We start from the raw sequence: 21,014 nt of genomic DNA, 5'->3' as shown, positions 1-21,014 counted from the left end.
TCCTTCTTGTACGTGGGGTATCCAGCTGAAGAGGCGACCCAGAAACATTAACCAGGATGAGTAATGATATATCCTAAGTGTCAGTTAAGAGACCAGGAGAACTGTCCCTCCAGCCTCCCAACCTGTGTGCTAGATTTCTCCTGAAAGTATGCGTAGTAGTATATATGCACATATTTCCTTGTTGACAGTGTCCCTTCCCAGAATGTAAACTCCACACAGAAGGGATTTTCTCTTTTCTGTTCATGGCTCTATCTCGAGTACCTAGAATGGGACCTGGCATATAGTAGGTGTTCAATAGATATTTGTGTAGAGAAAGAATGAGTTGGGTAAAAGAGAGCAGATAAACCCTGGCTGCATTTAGGATTTTAATGGGCCCTCTAGGGATGGGTTGGATTTGACTCCACTGTGGGGTGAAGGGGGAAGAGCCCAGGATGAGATAATGGCACAGATAAGAGGAAGGAACAACCAGTAGGTAGAAATGCTGACTTGTTTGATGTAGAAAACAAACCAGTAAGCTTTCAAGTTTTATTTATGGAACTCCCAGGTGATGTCCTGTGGCCCCCCTTCCCCTCATCCTCACTCCTTTGGTCTGGGCAAGACCCAAGACAGATGTGTCGGGGGGAAGGCTGGCCGCCACACACATTCCTTGGTATTGGCGCTGAAACAGCCAAGCGAAAATAGCCAGCCTCGGGAACATGTGGGCAGCCATGAATGTCCATGATTCCAGGGATTAAAATTCAGCTTATGGGCTGTCCAGGCCTCTCAGCCCCCTTTCCCCTGCATTCCCATTCTGGTGGGCTCACCACCTGTTTCTAACTCCTTTGGAGGTTGGAAAATGCGAGGACCAGTGTGTTAATTAATTTCTGCGACATCAGGAGTTCTGGATTGGCATGGAAGCATTACTCAGTGAGACAGGCCCCTGGGGCCAGGGGAATGGGTTTTACCTCTGACCAAGCACGGTCCAGTCTGAAGCAAAGAAGACACATGGGCAGCATCCATGCGGCTTGGTCTGAGGTGGCTCTCTGCTGTCACAGTGCCTTGAATTCCACCACTCTCTTCCCTCCTCTGCCCTCACTAAGCTGCCAGTGCTGTTGGAGGAGTGGCACTCCAAGGCAGTGCTCAGCTGACATTCGAACGCTCTAGCTGGGCCGCAGGCCCCCAGGAACGTCAGTAGGAAAGAGAGGGACCAGCCACAGTTGGCCTGAGAGGTGAGGCAGAGGCTTGAGTCCGGGAAGGATGCGGGCCCAAGCTCATGTCCTCCAGTTTTCCTCCAAGGGTAATCCTGAGGGGTGTCCCCTCCATGGTGACAGGGCCAGCAGTGCCTGGGGACCTCGGACTGAAAGGATCCATAGCGAACTGTCTCATGAGGGTGTGCTTCAGGCCTGCTCCTGGCACAGCAGCTTGTCTGAACACAACACCAGTCCTTTTCTGGGGCCAAAACAGGGGTGTATATGTGTAATTTTTATAGTCTCGAACTGTAAAATATTTTAAATTATGAGATCTCTCAAAACTAGTTTAAACCTGCAGACCCCCCACCTGTGTATTGGCCATCTTGCCGATGCTTCAGCGCCACGGTTCCTAATTTGTTTAAACACCCTTTTATTTTATTTTTCTTTACATTTTACTTATTTATTCATGAGAGACACAGATAGAGAGGCAGAGACACAGGCAAGGGAGAAGCAGGCTCCATGCGGGACCCGATCCTGGGACCCCAGGATCACACCCTGAGCCGAAGGCAGGCACTAAACCACTGAGCCACCTGGGCTGCCCAACACCCTTTTATTTTAGAATCGTCTTGGACCTGCAGAAGAGCTACAGATGGTGGAGAGCTTCCCTGTTACCACCATCCTACAGCGCTGTGGTATGTTTGTCACAGCGATGAACCAAATTGACAACCTACTGCAGTCCACACTGGATTCACACCTCCTTCGTTCTTCCCTCCTGTTCCAGGACCAGCCTTTAGGTTGCCGTGGCTGCGGATGAATGTCAGGCCTTACAGTCGTGGTGTGGGTGAGCCCTCCATCTTCATGCCCCTCTTCCCATGACAGAGGGACAGAGGTCTTGTGCAGAAGCCACAGCTTCCTGTTTACTTGTGCTCTGGGACTCCTCGTGGATTAACTGTTTCACAACCCAGGCGTATGCGGTTTTCTAACCCCCAGATTCGGGACAGCCAGCTAGAGTCCGGAGCACTGATAACAAGATATGGAGACAGAAGCCCTGCCTGGTTACTGTCACGATGCCATCTGTCCTCTGTGCAGTGGCTCGCGTGACTGGAGGGGAGTGGGGGCGGGGAGGGCTGGCAAGGAGTCTTCCTTCCCATTCCTGGGAACCCGGAACCAGGAACCAGTGCGGTCGTGGGAAAACTGAATGCATGGGCATTTCCTTTATTCCTTACCTTTGTCTCTTAAGAAAGAAATTTCTGAACTGAGAGTAGTTGAAGAAAGCATGTTTTTTTTTTTTTAAAGTAATTCTAGTACAGCATCTATTTGGGTGGCTATTAGAAGCTTGGATTTTAAACCACTGTATTTTTACAGCTGTAGAATCTAGTGCTTGAGTTGATTTAACAAGCAGCCGTGGGTTTGTTTTCTGGCCTAAGTCTGCCACTGGTGCTCTGGGAAAATTTGATCTTGGGCCTATTTCTAGGAAAGTGTTCTGTACTTTTTATTTAAATGTTGATGGCTCCACCTTAATTCTGAGTGGTAGTGAGCACATGATGATTCAGATACTCAAGCCTTGAAAACTAAAGTCTGTCAGTTGAATTGGGAGTCCCGAGGGGCAGTTTCCTTGCCCCTGATCTGTGGCCAGTAATCAAACAGGCTTACAGACCAGAGCCCATCCCTTCCTGTGACATTCCCCACAGTGCTGCTGTCCTTGGCCATGCGGTGAGATGCCTGCAGCCCGGGTTATCACGTGTTGCTGTGTGTTACCTCACTGGAGATTATGAGGCTGCTTTCAGGGTTTTCAGGGCAATGATTCTGGAAGTGGGGTCTTGAGATGAGCAGCATCCGCACCACCTGGGAAACCCATTACAAATGCAGGTTCTCAGGCCCCAGCCCAAAGCTGCAGGATCAGAAGCCCTGGGAGTGGGGCCCAGAAGTCTGAGGTGCAACAGGCCCTCCACTTGATTCTGACACGTACTAAACTTTGAGAAGTTCTGTTACTGTATAACCCATGCGAATGCCCCTCCTGTCTTAATCCTCCACTTTTTTTTTTTTAAAGATTTTATTTATTTATTCATGAGAGACACAGAGGCAGAGGCAGAAGCAGGCTCCAAACAGGGAGCCCAATGTGGGACTTGATCCTGGGTCTCCAGGATCACACCCTGGGCTAAAGGCAGCGTTAAACCGCTGAGCCACCCAGGCTGCCCCACTTTCTTTTCAATCATTGGGCAACCATCTTTTATTTAGTTAGTTAATATTCAGTGAGCAAGCTCCTGCGCTGGGTGTCAGGGTTGGGGTAGGGTGGGGGCATCCAGGGTAAATCAGCCATGGTGCTTGCTTTTCGGAGGCTGAATACAACAGTGATTCTCCGCGCTAGCTGCATATTAGATTCACCTGAGGAGCTTTTAAAAATCCAGGTGCCTTCACTTAGTGGGTCTTTCATCCCAAATCAATTAAATCAGAATTGCTGGGGTAGTACCCAGGTGTAAACTACTTCATAAAGCTCCCCAGTAAGAAACGCTCACCTTGTGGGAGAGAATGGGCAGTTTCACACAATATGATGAGTTGTGGGGATGGGAGTAACCAGAGGGTGTGGTGGGAGCAAATGAAAGGATCACCCTCCCCACGTTTGAGTTGGGAGTAAAGAGGAAGAAGTATGTGCAAAGCTTTTGGCTCAGGTCAGGATCTCAGGGTTCTGGGATTGAGCCCCGCATCAGGCTCTCTGCTCCATTGGAAGTCTGCTTCTCCCTCTCCTTCTGTGATATCTCTTGCTCTCTCAAAAATAAAACCCTAAAAAAAAAAGGAAGCAGCTCAGGGATATAACCCCATCTTTCACTGGCCTTCAGTGCCATTCCATCAACAAATTTTCTTTCCAAGAATTTTGATCTTTCCATGCTTTGATTAAGAAACCTTTTTTTTTTTTTTAAGAAGTAAAAGGGAGGTTTATATAGCAATTCCTTATTCATGAGTCTCCATTTTTGATTCAGAAGGTCAGGTGGGGAGATTTAATTTGAAATATTAGCTGTCTTTACCAATTGCTATACCCTGTTACCATGCTGTAAGCCAGAAATAGAAGCGACCTGTTTTCAATGACAGATCAAAATTTAGTGCTATGTTGATGGTCCAGAATGAAGATTTTTTGACACAGTGAATGAAATACATACCGGTGCATTTCTGGTTGTGATTTAGCTGACCAAGTAGTTCAGTTATAATTATATTATTTTTACTCCTGGAGATCATTACTCTGAATGAAAAATGCTTTAGTGTCCAGACTATTAAGATGTGGATGGTGAACATTATTTAAAACAAAATTATTTTTTTCTTTCTGGGCTGTTAAACAGCTTTATGAGCATGTGAAGGCTGGAATATGATTGTTAGCATTTAAAATCAAATGAAAACATGGAAATGTTTTGGGTTTTTTTTTTTTTTTGGTTTAAAAAATAAACTTCACTGTCCATTATTATGTGCTCCCTTCTGTGGCCTATCTCCTCTTAAGCCCCTGATAATGTAATGGGGAGACACGTCTAGTAAATATACAGTCGACATAAATCTGAGGACATGAATATTATAAAAGGGCATTGAAGAGAAGGACTGTGGGGAACAGGCTGGAGGGAGTTTGTTTATCATTTTTTATGAGGGACAATGCTCTTTGGGATTGAAATATCTTTTAATAGTAAGTGTAGGTTTGATCTGATCTTTGGATCACTGTGTTGTTGTTCGTTGCAAATATTTCCCTGGGCTCTGATTACCAAGGTGTTAGAAGAACTTAAAATGTCCTCTAACCCTCAGGTTTAAAAGACTCAGTGTTTATAAGGGACAAAGATGATGTAAATGCCCAACAAGCTGCATAGTGTTCTCATTAGGACACTTGCCTGCCTGCCTGTCATATAAGAAAACAGAGGTTGGCATTTGTTGTGTTTAGAAATCCTTGAATGAACAAACATTTTAAAGAGACCAAGTAGGAGATGACTGTTATCTCCTCTTTATTACACCTTTTCATACAATAAAGTGAGTAAATAATTCTATTGGGCAGGGAGTTTTAGAACCCGAAGCTAAAACCTAGACTTCATGAGGAGTCATTGGACTAAATCTGAAATGTAAACTTTCAAGAGACTGTAATTGAATAGACTTAACCTATATTTATGGAAAGGAGAAATCTCTAGGTGATTATCTTTTTTTCTCTTTAAGGACCTTTCTTAAACTCTGCAGGTCTCTTGTCTGTTGACTTGATTAATGAATATTTTGCTCACTAAAATTGGCCATTAATTATTTCCTTGGGTTGCCACAATAATTACATCTTTCAAGTAAAATCTAATTAGCATAATAAGCAGAAAACACCCTGCCAGGTGATGGGGGATTGTGGGAGCTAGTTCGTCATCACCAGAGATAGCCAGTTCACCACACGGTAAGCAGCAATTGCCACGAGCTGCCTGCCAGCAGGTACAGTCGAAGAGATAGACCAGATCACCCCAGAAGAGGAATTTCAATGAAGTAGCTCTGTAGACACTATTACTAGAAAATATTACCTTATGACCTACAATCGCAGTGTCCTTAAATAATTAATCTTGTTACCTTTCATTCATTTATTGATCTTTTTAGTAATCAGTTACTTGGGGACAAAGAGAGGTGCTGTGCTGGCTTTGAAGAAGTCGAGTCTGGTGGTGGGAACATGGACACATTCAAGTGTAATTCATTCTTTTCTTTCTTTTTTTTTTTTTTTAAGATCTTATTCATGCAAGATACAGAGAGAGAGAGAGAGAGAGAGAGAGAGAGAGAGAGAGAGAGATCGGCAGAGACACAGAGAGAGATGCAGGCTCCATACAGGGAGCCTGATATGGGACTGGATCCCAGGTCTCCAGGATCACGCCCTGGGCTAAAGGCGGCGCTAAACTGCTGAGCCACCGGGCTGCCCCAATTCATCTTCTTAACAGATGTATGTGCCGAGGTGAATGCTACCAAGCAGATTCCCAGAGCACTTTCAAGGGGAAGTAGCCTTGGTAGTGGCCTTTGAAGGATAGATCTGAGGATGACAACAGAAGTGGGAAAGAGAAGGGGTTTCTAGTAGGGGAGAAATGTGACAAAGTCTTCTCAGCAGAATACTTCTCTCTCCTCCCAACTTCCTAATCTCGTAAGGGTGCTTCCTGCTGGTGAGGCTGAACAGAGGGCAGAGTGTCTGGGTGAACCAGCTGGGGACACAGAACGGGAGGTAGAGACGGAGAAGGGCAGGCAGTGGATCTAGAGAGGGAAACAGATCATCAGAACAGCAGCTGTAAAGCATGAACCAGGTGTATACAGAGGCTGGGAAGGAGGTGGGGGTTGTTAGAAGGTAGAGAGCTTGAAAAGAGCTAAGGAAGATGAGTTTAGAGCCAAATTGTAAACAATCTTCTATACATTTTACCTAAGTCTTTTATCCTATAAGCAATAAAGAGCCATTTGTTTTTTTAAATTTTTTAAGCTTTTATTTATTTATTCATGACAGAGAGAGAGAGAGAGGCAGAGACACAGAGGGAGAGGGAGAGAAGCAGGCTCCATGCAGGGAGCCTGACGCGGGACTCAATCCCGGGTTCCCAGGATCACACCCCGGGCCGAAGGTGGCGCCAAACCACTGGGCCACCAGGGCTGCCCTAAAGAGCCATTTGTGCGGGTGGACTTAATACACTGATATTATTGATTTGTAATTTAGCAAGATTCACATTTTTAAAAATCACCATTTGGGACTCATCAGTGGGTCATAAAATCAATTTAATGGGTTTTCCCAACTTTTTAAAAAGATTTTATTTATTCATGAGAGACACAGAGAGAGAGAGAGAGAGGCAGAGGGAGAAGCAGGCTCCACGCAGGGAGCCTGACGACGTGGGACTCAATCCTGGGTTTCCAGGATCACGCCCTGGGCCAAAGGCGGCGCTTAACCGCTGAGCCACCCAGGCTGCCCCTTTCCCAACATTTTTAAAGAAATATTATCAGAGTGCATTGCATGTGGTGAGGTTGAGTGCTGTTTTGTGAAACTTTTGTATATTTCTGTGCAGGAGGCATACTGGTTGTAATTTAAAATATATATGCTACTTTGTGTTGTGGTGCAAACATTGAGAAAACACTGAGCTAGATTGTTGGCTAGAGTGGAGGTAGAACAAGGGAGGAGAGAAGGTCAAGCAGGCAGTGTGGCTGTAGATGTTCAGCAACTAACATACATATTTAAAAAGTATGTTATCTTGACATTCCTTTTTAAATATCTTTATGATATTGAGTCCATGTCTAGAGTATTAAACTTCATCTCATATAAGCCGAGAAAATCCATCAGTCTTTGCCTTCCATTTTTCTGAAGCTCAGCTGATAGTAATGTTTACCAAATGCCAAAAGTCTCCTGAGCCTCTCTGAGGAATCCAATGTCTTGCAGTCCCTTTGATAGCATCTATTTTCCTTAAGCATTAGAAAGTTTTGCATTTGGTTTGAATGTGTGATAAAATCACTTGAATGTGTCTTAGTTTATGAATTGAAAGGCTTTCCTTTTGTCTGTAGAGCAAGTTAATTGACCACACTCTTATTAGTTAATCACAATGGCTTTTAATAAACTCAGCTGAAAGCTAGCCAGAAAGTTCTATCTCTACTTGAAAAGACCTGTAGCTCTTTGGAAAAGTAATTGAAGAACTTCCCGACTCTCCCAGGAGAAATTAACACAGGTGCATACGCACACTCGCTCTCAGAGCTCCAGGGTTGGCCCAGGAAAACGAAATCTAAGTTCTTTATACAAATAACTCTGGTCATTGTTTTAATGTATAGTTTAAGCCTTCTCTACGAAGTATGTGCTAGAGGCACAAACAAGTAAATACATGGCTGCATGGAGTTATTAACTCCGAGACCACCTTAAGTTGGCCACTGGAAGCAGAGCCCTTGGAGTTTAGTTCAGTGCAGGATTCTCATCTCCATCCTGTGAGGCTGATGGCTATCCTCTCCATTTCACAGGTAAAAGAACTTGCTAAAAGCTGTAGGTTAGAAATAAATTAAGACTAGACTCTGTACCTTCTAAAGATTAAGTTCTAAATCTGTGTTAAGGTCCGGCACCCAAAGGAGTAACTGAATAGGAGATGCAGGTGTAGTAACCACAGTTAATCCTGTATCACAGTTCTCATTTTTTTTTTTTTTTAAGATTTTATTCATTCATGAGAGACACAGAGAGAGAGAGAGAGAGAGAGAGGCAGAGACACAGGGAGAGGGAGAAGCAGGCTCCATGTAGGAAGACTGACGTGGGACTCGATCCCAGGTCTCCAGGATCAGGCCCTGGGCTGAAGGTGGTGCTAAACCGCTGAGCCACCCGGGCTGCCCACAGTTCCAGTTTCCATCAGAATTTGTCCCTGTCTCATTCCAGTGTTTCCAAAGCATGACAGTGCTTCTATCGATGAAGTGTTTTTTCTTTTCTTTTCTTTTTTTTTAAATAGTAAGGGAAGAGAGGGAGAGCCACTTAGTGATTTGCTTTGAGTGCATTGACATTAATAGCATGCTGGGACTAAGTGGTGGTTAGGATCAGTGGCAGGCACTTGAATTCAGACCTGGATATAAGGCCTCATCCCCTAGCCGTGTGGCCTGGATGTTTTCTGAGCCTATTTTCCTTTGGGAAAGGGATGGGGGAGATATTTTCTTTGTAGGGTTCTCCTGAGGATTGCCCATTCCATACTGATGCATAGTAGGAATATGGTAAGTGGCAATGATACCTTTATGATCAGTTGTTACTGCCACTTAAAAGCAATTGTTCACAAATTTGTCCACAATGTAAACACTCAGTGCTTTCAGACATGACTGCCTAAGAGAATAATAGTAATTGCTATGATTTATTAAGTGCTTAGCATGTACCAGCCACTGTGCTCTGGGATATATATGGCTTATCTCATATAATCCTTATAATAACCTCATAATGTGTAGGAACTATGAGTCACTGTCTTCCCTATCAGAAAACTGAGATGGGCTGAGAAACTTGCTCAAATTGCACTCAGCAGTGAACTGCGCCTGTAGCTACCATATTATGTTGCCTCGCCTAAAGGAAGTAAGCCTTATTTAAAAAAAAAAAAAAAGAAAAAAAAGAAAAAAGGCAATGTTAAGTCCACAGTTGCTTCCCAGAAGTCCTTCCACAAAAGTTAGGGATGCCAAGAGCCATCTGCCAGGGCCCTCCCAGGAGCCCAGATTCACACAACAGGGATCTGAGTTACAGCCCAGCACGCACCCCCACTCATTAGCAAGTAGAATGAAGGCAGAGCCTTCACAGAATGGGGAGGGGGGTGGTGAATACCCAACAACCCCATCACCCCTGTGGCCCGTGAGCCTGCACACCAAGCTCCTGGCTAAGCCTGGGCAAGGAGGCCGTGGTGTACGTGATCCTATAGCCAGCCAGGCAGAGCTCTACAGATCTGACCTTGAGCCACGCACCTCTGTAACCGATATGCGTGTTCTGTTTGGTGACCTTTGGGCAGAACAATCAGGTCACTAGGTCTAGACTTTCAGCTTTTTTTAAAATTTTTTTTATAAGCACTGATTTGGCGTCTCTGGGAGATGAGAAGTAATGGCGGTGATTCTTCTTGCCAAATCCTTGACTTAACTGGCTTCCAAAAATGCAAAACTAATATGCTTGGTTGTGACCTGGTTTGTAACTGAGGTGAATAATAACAGCACAGGAAAACCACACTGGTTCAGGCCAATCTGAATTATGGGAAAATCTGAGCCACAGAATAGTTCAAGTGATGTAGTCTTATTAATTTTAAGACCACACTGGGAAGAAAATCAGTGACCAAAAAAAAGTTCCTGGTCAGAAGTCTTATCAGAATGTTCTCATGCAAAAAAAAAAAAAAAAAGAATGTTCTCATGCATAGATGAAAATCACTCACGACTTAAGGATCATTGATAACTGGTTGGTTGTGATTTGGCTTTTTAAAAAACTTGAAGACCTTAACCCGTTCCTATAATTATCAAGCTTAACACTTTCTGTACAGAAAGTAAAAGAGGGGAGAACAGAACTCCAAGTGAAGTCTGAATTTAAAAGGTTTTACTGGATGTTGGATTTATTTTTAAAACCTTTAAGTCACTTTCAATATTTCATTGCCAGTTTCACAATTGCCTTTTTAACTTGGAAAAAATACAAACTGTTTGGTTTAATGACTTTCCCAACCAGTTAATTCTCTATCCCTTTCCTGGTTTCTAAGCCTTCTCAAGTCCTATTAATGATTGTCAATCCTGGTGACATGTTAGAATTTTGGAGATGGGTCGTGGGCATCTGAATTTTTTTTAAGCTCCCCAGGTCATACTAACATGCAGTTCTGGTGGAGAACCATTTATTTCTAGGTAATTGGTGTTATAGAAATGAAACAGATGATACCAAACCTGCTTATAGGATGCATAGGCAGCGGGTGTCAGAACACCAGGATGGGGATTTTTTTTCTCAGCTTGGAAAGACTTTTTCCTAACTGGCTCACTTCTGCATTTATTCCTGTCATTTCTCTAGAGCCCTTAAAAGTAATTAAATCACAAAACCTATGTAAGCAGTGTGTGATTCCTATGCTTAGCAGAAAAGCAGGTATTTTTTAATACTAGATCATTTTTATTACAGACCAATGTAAGTCAAGTCCTCTAAAGTCTGGTCTCCTTCACAACTGGGACCTTTTTTGGGGAAGGGAGAGGTCTTCAGTGCCTAGCACCGAACACTTGCCATATATTTGGCCTTCTGTAAATATCAGTTATTACTTTAATCTTGGTCTCCTAATTGGGTCTCTCTTCTTTATCAACTTTTTCTCCTATAGTATCTAAGCTTGTCCTAAATTTATAATTTGGTCAAGGGAGAGGGAAGGAAATTTCTTCAGGTGCAGATGGGAGAGATGTCACAGTAGATATAGGCTTCAGGTGAATGCAATTCATGGTGTCAGAACTGCCCTTTAAAGAAGAAAAGTTTTGGCAGGTGGGGGTGGAATGGGTTACGGGGAAAAAAAGGAACAAATGGGAACAGATCAGCATTAATAAATATTCAGAGTGAGCCCCACTCTTGTGTCAGTGTTTGTAGGTGGTGTTATTACAAGTAGTATTGGGTGATGGGAGTTGTGCACACTCTCATTTTTCACTTTAATTGCTTGCCTGAAAAGATCCTGACAGCTTCAAAGGTTACTGGTGGTTGCATTGTTCATAACTCAGAAGTAATATGCATGTGCAATTTGCTTCATTATTGCCCACTAATAACCAATTCTGAAGACAGTCCTAAAGCCACCAAAGGAGCTATAATTTGACATGATGGTTTCCTCCTCCTCTTTCCCCCATTCTTTATCCCATTTTAAGAAGGAGCCACAGATGTTGTGTTGATGCAGGTATGATTTTACTCTCATTTTCTTTCCATGGGGTTTGATAAATTCTTAGAGGTGTTTTTTTTTCTTTTTTTTTTTTTCTCTTTTTTTTTAGATCCAAAAAAAGGCAAGACAAAATATTTAAAGTTTCAGATTAGGACTTCAGGTCCAACAAAACAAACTGGCATTCCAGTTACTTTGTGTTCTGGTTGATTTAGTTTGGCTGCACATGACTCACTAAAACCCTTAAACATAAATGGCTTAAGTGGAAGAGTTTATTTCTCTCACTTTCCAGACCTCTGGAGGATGTCGGTGCAGGAGTGGTATGGGGCTTCACAGGATCAGGGATCCAGATTCTTATTGTGTTGCCCCGCCATGTATGATTTCCATTCCTAAGATTATCTCAATTCCAAAGTAGATGCAGGAGCTCCAGTTATTCTTCCAGCCTGCAGGAAGGAAAATGACCCCAAAGAAAGGTGCATGCTTTTAAGGAGGCTTCCCAGAAAGCTTATATCCTGCTGGCCAGGACTTGGCCACATAGCTGCACCTGGCACGGGCCGGGGTGGCGGGGCGGGGGGATACGTAGACTTCTACCAGACAGCGAGGTGCCCGGTCCCTGGAGGAAAAACAGAAAATGGCTGTTGGATGGCAGCCATCAGTTTCTGCCACACTGTGTGAATGATGAGTTCTTAGGTTTTCTCTGCATCATTCTGCCTCTGACTATAAAATGGAGATAATCCAGGATAGTGCAGAATTTAATTGCAAAACACTTCATGGGCTGAAGAATTGAATAGTAGCTACATCGAACACTGCTCATTTAATCCCTCATTTTAGCCCCGGGGCAAAAGTACTATCTTTATCAACATTTTTTTAAAAATATGTATTTATTAGAAGCATGAGCTGGAGGAAGGGCAGAGGGAGAGAGACCATCTCAAGCAGACTCCCTACCCAGTGTGGAGCTGGATGTGGGCTTCATCTCACTACATGGAGATCACGACCTGAGCCAAAACCAAGAGTCGGGTGCTTAACCGACTGAGCCACCCAGGTGCCCATATCTTTATCAGTGTTTTACAGATGAAGAAAGTGAGGACTTGAAGAGGTTGTATAGCTAGTATTGAACTGAGGCAGCTTGACTTGTGTGGGATCACATTATAAATCCTAAGCAACACCAGGAAGTGGGAACAGGGCTTCCAATGACAGGGTAACTGCAAGAGTGAGCCTCAGAGACTTGGGTACCAGGTCGTGTAAATCACTGGACTCTAGGCCGTTTGTGACTCTGTACCCCCAACCCCTGCTAGACTTTCCTGTGATATTTACCAACTACTCAGTTTCTAGTGCAGTCCAGCCTCTGCCTTTTCTACATACTGGGTAGGATCTCTTTATCCCTCGTGCTTACTACTTGGCTGAGTGAGCAGGATAACCAAGTTTTTAATCAGACTTGGGTTTTTACTATATATCATTGTTTTGAGGACTTGCTCTGGTTCGGGGGCCTGCTGGAATGTGTGGCTATGTGATGGCATCTTCAACACTCCGTTTCCATGTGTATCATGAGTCCTTTATCTCTCCCTGCTTTGAGACCCAGGCTTTCTTGGTTCTGCAAAATGTCTCTCTACACCTCAGAAGCAGACCTCCCTTTCTTGGCTGTCAAACCCTTTTCACTTTCTAGATACTTCTTACTTTTGATAATGAGGCACTCAGCTCTATAACATAAGCAAAATTATGTCTCTTCATTTCTCCTTTCCTCAGATCTTCTATTTCTGTCTTCTACTTTCTCCTCCATTCTCCATCCCACCACTGGTTATTTTTCTGAAACACAGACCTGTTGATTTACATCTTCAGCCCCTCTCCACCGTCTATGGAAGTAAGTCTGAATGCTCCTGAGCATTTCAAACCCTCCAAGATGTGGGCCCCCTCTGAACTGCAAGACTCTTCTTGCAGAGTTCCAGCCGCCCTGGACATCTTGCTGGTCTCTGTTTCTGCTCGTGTGCTCAAACTCTTTTCTATTCCAACTGACCATTTTATTTCTTTTCCAACTGGAGATTTAGTTCAAAGCTCATGTAAAATTTGCTTTCGAGAAGTTTCTGATTCTCTAAGAATCCTGTTTTGTTTTTACAGCAGTTAGTAGGATTCTCTATATTGGCATACATCACAGTCCATCGTTAGATTATTATTAACGGTGAATGGTGTCATTTTTCTTGCTCAGTTGTGGATCTACTGACTTATAATTTCCCTTGAGCAACTAGCATATGGCAAAAATTCAGTATGTCTTTCTTGAAACAAATTCCATTTCTCTGTTTCCATAAAGAAAGTCAGAGCTCTTCTCTAAGTGGAAACAACCTCTTGCATCCTTTTGCACCTTCCTCACGGCCTTTTGGCCTCCTGATTCAGAAAATAGAAAATAACAAAAATTATCATCTACAGGCAATCCAGGAGCAACAGCTCCATTTCTCATTCATGTAGCTCTGAAGCAGGGTTTCTCAATGTTGGCACTATAGACATTTTAGGCCAGGCAGTTCTTTGTTAGGGGGCGGAAAAGATGGGGGATGCTGTCCTGTGTGTGCATTGTAAGATGTTTCAAGCAGCATCCCTGGCTTCTACCCACCAGATACCAGTAGCACCCAAAAAGGTTCCCCATAAATATTCTGTAATGGATTACTATTGGCCCTACTGCCTTTCCTAGTAATCTACAGGCTTCTCGCCTATGCTTTCTGCTTCAAATTTAGTGCCATTTTTAGATTCCCTAACCTTACTTTTAAACCCAACTCCGTTCCTCTTCATCAGTAAGTCCTTCCCCAATTAACCCTATCTGGACTCCATTCTAATTTTGCATCATTTTATTGCCCTCTGAACATCTGTAGGTATATTTTTCATGTAACTATCTCTACACTGGTACAGTCGTTATACGTGGGTCTATTTTCCTCTCCTGTCTGATTCTATTAGTTGAATTGTCTGAACTGGATGCTTATCTTTGTGTCTTTTGTGTTATGCATGTCCAGGGTATGCATTTATGTGTACGTCATAACGCACAGTGATTATTTACAGAGCACTGGGCTTACGATATGTGGCATCTAAGGACTGGTCCCCCAAGGAGCTTCTCTTTTGACGGGGTGCTAAACAGTTTTGCAAATATGTATAGCACAACAGATGGTAGAGGTAGTATATAGGCCAATGCCTTGGAGGATGGGTAGGATTTCCTTTGGCAAACAATTTGAAGCAAAAGGAATGGAGGTGTCTTTGCATAAACAGCGTTCTCTCCCAGCCCTGAAGAGAGGATCTCAGAGCCTCTTCTCCTTGCCTTTTCTTTTGTCATCTAGCCTTACCCACCAGCAGCTAGCTATCTTCTCTTCCAGATGCCTCCTTATTAAAGGCCCTTCCATTGGCCAGGAGTGACACAGATGCTCCTTTGTGCTCTTCTGTGTGGCATACTACTTGGATCCATCATCAGGTTCATTCCTGGGGAAAGTAGACATGTATGTTTATGTGTACATACACACACACACACACACACACACACACATACACGAAGGATTAAATGGGACCAAGTTTTGCCCTTACTCCTGTTTGAAAGAATTATGTAATCCCAGTACCCCAGGATCCAGGGCTGCCATATACAGAGATGTGGCTTGCGCACTTCACAAGCATACCTGGCAGCCATGATGGTCTCTGGCCAGTCCTCTTGTCCAAGGTAACAAAGTGATAGCTCAGGTGTATAAATAATACTCTGTCACCATAAAAGAGTATGGACTGATGGTGTCCTAGATATAAAGCCTCCATGTCTCATACTTAGGGAGAAATAGCTATGGCTCTCAAGCAGCCTTCAATGACCTTAGGAATTTGATGGGTTGGTAAAGCGTTTAGAAAGCATCCTGGTCAGAACTGTCTATTTCTAATAACTTTGACCCTCTGGCCATGCCAGAAGCTGGGAAGGCTGCAACATGCCATGTTTATGAATTGGCCTCGTAGAGCCTTGCACAAATGGTTGAATAATGTTTATTCACTCACTTGTAGGAGAAAACTCCAGTTACAAATGTGAACATGAATGCTTTTTTTAATAGGCGGTGTTATTGTGCTGCACAGTGTCCCTGACTTTTAGATATTTAACTCATAAAATTTACAGCAACACTTAAGTGCATCTGGATTTTACATCGAATTTGGGAAGGCAAGAATCTCACTGTAATTTCCACTGACTGCCCTGTAATGGAAATTATGGCTTGGGAAAAGTTTCAAATGACGTGTCTATAAACTAAGGAAAAGTTGATCCATTCAAAGGCTGGTTATGTGCAATTGTAGGATTTTTTTTTTTTGAAAGGCCCATTCCCAAAAAGAAATATTTATTTCAGCAGCTGAAGTAAACTAGCCAAGAATTAAAAGTTGGTCTTTGTAAGTTGTTGGTTCATCAAATTCAGTCCTGAACATGAAGAGAACATTGAAGTAGAATTATGCTGGGCTTTTTAGACCTCTAGAAAGGTCGTCTATACAGAGTCCAGTGTTACAACTGGTAGTCGCAATGAGTTGGCCTCGGAGGATGAGCAGCCTTTTTAAAGGTCAGGATGCTGGCCTACTGGCGCTCAGGATGCCAGTCTTCTGATCCTCACCCTCTCATTGCCTGGGCTTGTGTGAGCAGGCATGGCCCTTGACCTTCCAAGTCTGTGGCTCTCCTTTTCTCTCCATACCTCCCTCCCCCACCATTGTTACCGTGTATCCCGTTCAACTTCACGACCTTCCCTCAAATGTCCAATGATCATTCGTTGACTGTTCTTGGCTCATATTTAAGACCAAGGCAATACAAAGCTGATGGGAGGCTGTGGATGGAGGTGTGGATGAGGCTTGTTGACCATGGACTTAACTGTGGAGAGAGGACTTAATGGGGAATTGCCAGATGTCAGCCTCTGGTGGGATCTTCTCTGCACCCACTTAATCAAGGAATCCTCTAACTGGCTCCTGGTAGTGGCCTGGGGAGCAGTGGAGTAGGTTTATTTCTACGTTCATGCCCTTCTTAGCCCTGATTTCTCCCCTCTCCCCTGCATGCTTTCCTGGTTCACTGTCTCTGGATAATGAGCCACTTTAAGCAGTCTTCCTGTTTTTTGCTCTGAACTGCCCATTCCTTGCGTGTCATTCCCTGGCACTTACGAGCCAGGGCTTCTCAGGGTTTACCTCCTAGCTCAGGGGTCTCCCCCAGTAGCAGACACCGGAGGATACAGCTGCTTCTACTCTCTGGGTCACTTTCCACTTATGCAGGGCTTTTCTATCTACCAAAACCCTGGCTGAAATCACTGGTCTGCTGACATCTCCCCTATTTCTTCTATCCATGGGGAGTTTTCTGTCGCTTTATTTCTACTTTAGTGGGGCTCCAGATGGTGAAAGAAACAAATCCCCTTGGTCAGTTTGCCATGTTTGATCAAAAGTTCCACTTCTGGTCCTAAAATTAGTGTATCCATTTCATAAGTGTGCATTCTCCTATCGGCCAGGCACTAAGCAGAGCAGAGCGCTGGAGAGGTGAGAAAAGAGGAGACAGCTCTTCACCTCAGAAGTGTGGAAGAGGGCAAGGATGTACCCAGAGGATGCCTCCCCAGGGACCAAAATACAGGGACAGTGCTGGCAGCGGAGCAGTGCAGAGAAAGGGATGTGGTGAATGCGGCCAGGGGCACGTTGTGGATGGCCACACTGGATAAACTAACACTCGGTGGTTTTATGAGTTGAGCTATTAGGAGAAGACTGAGAACAGACTGTGCCCATTAATTATTACTGAGTGAGTCCAAAGAAAAGTGGTGTATCCAGCCCGGATCTCCCAAATCCTGTGTCTGACCGGGTGGGCCTTTGCCTCTCCAGGGTCTTCCAGCACCGCAAGTGGCCCGCTGCCTCCCGACCCACATCCTCCCCATCCCCCCCACCTCCCACTGTGGCTTTTCACACTGAGAAAAGAGCCCGGTGTTAGGAAGACACAAAACTTGTTGACCTTCTCAAGGGGCATGATTTCTCCCTCTTCCCATAGCACTCTCAGCCTGCAAATAGCTTGTGACCAATAGAGACCTCAGTAGTCTTGTTGTGAGGCAGGACAGTTGATTTCTCACTTTCTTAAATGTATAAGTAATTTAGGTCTATAAAATCCTAACAGTGGGCAGCCCGGGTGGCTCAGCGGTTTAGCGCCACCTTCAGTCCAGGGGCCTGATCCTGGAGACCCACGATCGAGTCCCACATCGGGCTCCCTGCATGGAGCCTGCTTCTCCCTCTGCCTGTGTCTCTGCCTCTCTCTCTCATGAATAAAAAAAATAAAAATCCTATCAGTGTAGACTACCTAACGCAGAGCCAAAGCCCATGCGCTTATTGATTAGCCTCAGTTAACCCAGCAAATAACCTTGATAGTTTTCACTTGGGCTTGAGAATAGCACGATGAAATGTTCAACATAAGTCACAGATCCCCTTAGCTGCCATTGCTTCCCAACGCCAGAAACAGCAGAGCCTATGAGCATGAGCCTTACTGATTGAGCCCGTTCCTTGGTCATGTTGCAATTCCACTTCCTCTTGAGAAGGGTCTGAGTGCCATCCTCTCTATCTCTTACCTCTGCCATCGGTTCTGCCTTCCCCCCACACACACGCCACTTGAGAAGTAGTGGGAGCCAGTGCTGTGACATTGAGAAGTAGTGGGAGCCTTTGGCGTTCAGTTGAATCTGGGAAGCCACGAGTCACCAGGACCACATGACATCTTCCACTTTGTGCCTGCGTCTAGGCCTTCACGTACGACTGAGCATTCAAGCTGTTAGCCCAAGGTAGCAATGCCAGAAGAGGCACATCGCCGTCTATTTTAGAAGATGTTTTAGAAACTGAAGCAAGCCAATAGGTTTCTATCACTGGGGTATTTATAAATCTTAGCATTTGAATCCTCTTAGCCTTCAGTCAACTTGAAATCCGTGAGCAAGCAAGGGGTGGCATGAGGCAGAAAACCAGAACCTCTCAGTGCTTTTCTTGGCTGTCGCCTGCCCTGCTGAAAAAGTTTGGGTTTATCTTCTTGTCACTTCTTGGTGCTATAAAAGCGGTTGAGTGCTGTTACATGTGGCCGTAGACAGCCACATTAGACAAATGCTTGCCTTCTTGCCAGTCGCCAGCTTGAGGAGCATCCTGCGGCTATGAAAAAATCAAGTGTTCCTCTCCCACAGACTATTTACTGAGGTGGATTATATCTCTGCGCCGCGGTAGCTGATGTTCCAGTTTCAGATTTTTATTGGCACCGTAGACAGACAAGCCAGGGAACTATCTGGGAGATTGGGGCCATAGCCATTGGCGTTCATATCACATTTCTTTCTGTAGCAGCTCATCGTAGGCAGAAAATTTCTCAGTGGCGTGGCACATTGTATAAGGAAATTCTTTTTATTGAATTCAGTAATATCCAGGGGATAGTGTTACTCTCTCCAGCCCGTTCTGACAATGGACGCTCCGTGTTCCTGAGGAGCACGTCATCGTCCTGCTGTGAAAATCCTCGTCTCTTGTTGCTCTAATCCTTTCCTGTAGAGAGTTTCTAGCAGCAGGCAGTTACTTTTCTGTCAGGGAGGGAGAAATAATAAAGGCAGCTATTCTACTTTTACCGAATGTGAAGCGCTCAGCGGCGTAATTAAATCCATAAAATGGTGAGTCATGATCACGGCGCACCAGTCAGCCAGGAAGCGAGTGACGGAGCTGATGTTTATTTGCGACCAGCAGCTGATGCAGTTCCTCCAGTAGCACTTGTGTAGGCCTCTCCTGATTTGTGGGCACCAAGTGCCTAATTTCATTTTTAAGAACTCCAGGCTTTAATGAATGTTCTAAAGGTTGCCCAAGGAAATGTTTAATCCAAAAAAGATGTTTAAAGCCTAGTGGTTATCTGTCTGGAAGTTCTACTTTCTTGTGGTTGGCAGAGTCTACGTTCTAGAAGAGAGAATCCTGTCCGAGGTGCTTCCGGATGGTCTTTTTGTCATGGAGAGGATGACATTTGGAAGCCTCTGGAAGTCCATTTCACCACTAATAATTTGAGGGTATGCGACCATAAGTCTAGCATAGGCTATGGAAGGTGGTGAAGCAAAGTAAGGAAACAGTATTTCAGTACTTTCCTTTGCAGCTGGAATGCAAACATTCTTGATTCTTTGTGGGAAAATTACAAGGTGTAATTTGTGTGAATGTCAGTGGCCAACATCATTCATCTGAGCATCAGAGAACTGAAGGATCTTATATAAGGTACTTCTTACCCTTCCCCAAAAACGTATTGGGGTGTGAAGAAGAAAAGAATAATATACATGTGTGTTTGTGTGTGTACCTACTCACACTACTACTCACTACTCACTAGTGAAAGAAAAGTAAAAGTCAAGGTAGCTTAGAGAAGCCATATTTAAAATAGCTGAACTTCTATAATGTGGAAACAAAGGAAAGCTTCAGAGGATGGTTGTGGGAAAACAGACTGAGCATCAGTTACAAGAAGAAAGGCAACAGTGGAAGATATAAAAATGTTTATTGGCCTCCTAACTCTTTTCCCCTTTAAATGGACATTTTAGACTCAGGATGGTGTTTCTTTCAAAATCATACACCTTATGTAATCGTGCACCAGATGGCTTGGAAGGAATGGGTTTTAGTGAGTCAAGCTCAGGCCCTTGTCTCAAAAGCTAAACACCTCGATCATCAGGCGCTCCACTCGAGGTCAAAGTGTTTTGTGATCGTTTGAGAAATTTTCCACACAGACATTTGCAATCATTGCCTTGTGCGTTCTTACCTTCCTCTCCATTTTCATGGTTTTTGTTTCCAATCTCTTATTTCTTACCTCGTTAAGCACCTACAAAGACCTTGCAGGATTGGTCTGTCAGTCACCATTTGCACACATGGCCTGCCCAGCATTCCAATGGACCATTTTGGAGATAAAACACCTTTCCCTGGTGAGCGTTGTCCTACTGACTCCTCTCTAGCAAACACAGGGAGAGGGCACAAGCATTCCTCAGAAACACAGGTATGCTTTGGGGTCACAGCAAACTTAGAGGAGCACGAGGAAAGGTATTTGAAAATGAAGTTTGCCTTGAAGAGTGATTTCCAGTATGCAGAGAACCGTGGGTTGTATCTGTAGGCTAGTGATGTACAAACAGCCTCAGTTGCATATGTAATCATTGTAGCAGGGAGAGGAAATGCGGAGTTACTGATCTGTTCTCACTGGTGCTGCCAAAACCTTGAGACCCGACTTGATGGAGCCATTCAGAGAATCTTTGTCTCTTGTTTCAGAATTTGGCTTTCAAGGACCTGCAATGGCAAAGACCCAGGAAGCAGGATTTCTGAATAGTATGTCTTTGAAATTCTTGGCATAGGAGAAACAATAAAGTGAACATGAGATTTTTAACTTTAACACCAAGAATAAAATTGCTGCTACCGCCTAGTTTTAGTCTGGGAGTCAAGAGCATTGCAGATTGATTTTTATGCTATCATTTTTGTCACCCGTGCTCTGTGCCACTGTGTCTGCGCCCCCCCCCCACCCCCCTCACCTGTTAATGTGCTTTGGGGTTAGCGTGTAGATCTTGCATCGACTCCGTGCAGTAAA

At 44.2% G+C, this 21,014-nt stretch overlaps 1 protein-coding gene across 1 annotated transcript in view; it reads left to right on the top strand.

Moving 5' to 3' along the window:
* JAZF1 (JAZF zinc finger 1) overlaps positions 1-21,014 on the top strand; it is a 338,967-nt gene that overhangs the window by 170,142 nt on the left and 147,811 nt on the right. The gene's annotated exons all lie outside the window — the stretch shown is intronic.

Source organism: Vulpes lagopus, chromosome 13, assembly GCF_018345385.1.
Source record: "Vulpes lagopus strain Blue_001 chromosome 13, ASM1834538v1, whole genome shotgun sequence".
Classification (NCBI taxonomy): Eukaryota; Metazoa; Chordata; class Mammalia; order Carnivora; family Canidae; genus Vulpes; species Vulpes lagopus.
Note: the sequence above shows the minus strand (reverse complement) of the source record. Positions and strands in the feature narration are given on the sequence as shown.